We start from the raw sequence: 1,831 nt of genomic DNA, 5'->3' as shown, positions 1-1,831 counted from the left end.
CCTACTATTCCTTAAAAAGGACCCTATACAAAAAAAAAGAATAGGTTTAAAATGCAGGCATGTGGTTCTTAATTTCTTTTTATTAATTCACCATTTGTAAACTGATGTTTACTGTTCAGTTTTTTTTAGAAATATCAATAGCATTTGTATTAAAACTATATTCACTGAATGTAATAAAAAAAAATCGAGAATTGAATCGAGAGCTTGCAAATCGAAATCGAATCGAATCGGGACATCTGAATCGATGCCCAGCCCTAGTCGCGTAAACATGACTGAAGACACGAAAAGCGGAGGAGCAGAAAAAACGATTCAATTGAGTGAGTCATTTACACTGGAACCACTCCGATTGATTCAAACTCGATCATTCAGTTCAAGCGATTCAAAAGAGCCATTCATTTAAGAATTTCGACATCACTTGTGTGTTTAGTGAGCTTTTCGAAACTCCGAATCAGTTAAACTATTGCACTGCAAAATGATTCACTGTTTCAAAGCGCTCCAATCAGATCGCGTATCGCGAATCATTTGATTTAGATCAGAACCTCAGAACAGGTTTGTGAATCTATTGACTTATATCGGAACTTTAGAGCATGATTCGCACTCCAAAGTCCAGATCTTTTTTTATTATTATTATTATTATTGAACATATTTTACAAAATATACACAATGGCACTAATAAATGCAAATAAACAAGTATTAAGCAAGGCACATATTTATAAATAAAAAGAAATAAAGATGGGAAAAGGGTCTCTTCATTCCTTTGCAAATAAATCGAATTCTCTTATTATACCTACGAGGTTCTGGGCAGTTTTACTTTTCATATATTCAAGTGATCGAAAGTAATTAGAAATAAATTCTCTTTTAAAAACATAAAAATAAGGCTTAGTAGTGCTGGGTGGTATACCGGTTCATACCGAATACCGGTGTTTATTTTTGTTATGATATTAATTTTTAAAATACCGCAATACCGGTGTATGTCGCTTAAACAACGTTGGGAACGCGGCACTGTTTGAAAGGGGTCCCTTTTCACTGTTGCACTGTGGTGAGGGAACAGCTGTATGTGTTACTAAGGGTGAAAATTCCGAAACTGAAGCTGTACAACTAATAGAACGTGATGACACAGAAGAACTCATCCACAATATCCACATTGACCGCCACAAATATCCACTGCCCCCTGCCATCAGCTCCCGCGTCTCACAAGTGCGACTTCAGCACTAGATTTAGCAACTTTCAGACCCTTTTAGCGGCTTTTTCCTGCTATTCCGCTATAGAATATTCATGCTGACAAACCTAGCTACTTTTTTGGATAAACCTTAGCTATGGTTCAGTTGGAAGATTTCGCCAGTGCTGTCCCGCGAACGCGAGGTCTGACTTTCCCGGAGAAGTGTCACCTCTCTCGGCGTCTGTTCTGTGCAGTGAGCGGCAGAGAAGCAGCGAATTCAGTTGGCTGCACCGCAGCCGACTCGTCAATAAGTGATGTTTCTGCAGTATTTCCTCTCAATCAGTAGAAGATATGGTTAACACCCGGTCATGCATGAAAAAAAAATACCGTCATGTACCGTGAAACCGGTATAATTTTGAAAAATACCGTGATATACATTTTTGGTCATACCGCCCAGCACTAAGGCTTAGTCTTTATACATTTTCATTTGTGAATAAAAAAAATGTGTCTGTTTAGCAGTCAGTGTGCGTGTGCGTGTGTGTGTGTGTGTGTGAGTCTGTGTGTATGAGTGTGAGTGTGTTTACCTGCGTGATGGAGCTGAGTGTGGAGGAGGTGTGTGTGTGTGTGTGTATGTGTGAGTGTGAGTGTGTGTGTGTGTGAGAGAGTGAGTGT

General features: G+C 39.0%; 1 protein-coding gene across 1 annotated transcript in view; it reads right to left on the bottom strand.

Moving 5' to 3' along the window:
• The window catches only part of LOC107739843 (CREB-regulated transcription coactivator 1-like), a 17,440-nt gene that overhangs the window by 15,077 nt on the left and 532 nt on the right, over positions 1 to 1,831 (bottom strand). The gene's annotated exons all lie outside the window — the stretch shown is intronic.

Source organism: Sinocyclocheilus rhinocerous, unplaced genomic scaffold, assembly GCF_001515625.1.
Source record: "Sinocyclocheilus rhinocerous isolate Xijiao unplaced genomic scaffold, SAMN03320098_v1.1 scaffold645, whole genome shotgun sequence".
NCBI lineage: Eukaryota > Metazoa > Chordata > Actinopteri > Cypriniformes > Cyprinidae > Sinocyclocheilus > Sinocyclocheilus rhinocerous.
Note: the sequence above shows the minus strand (reverse complement) of the source record. Positions and strands in the feature narration are given on the sequence as shown.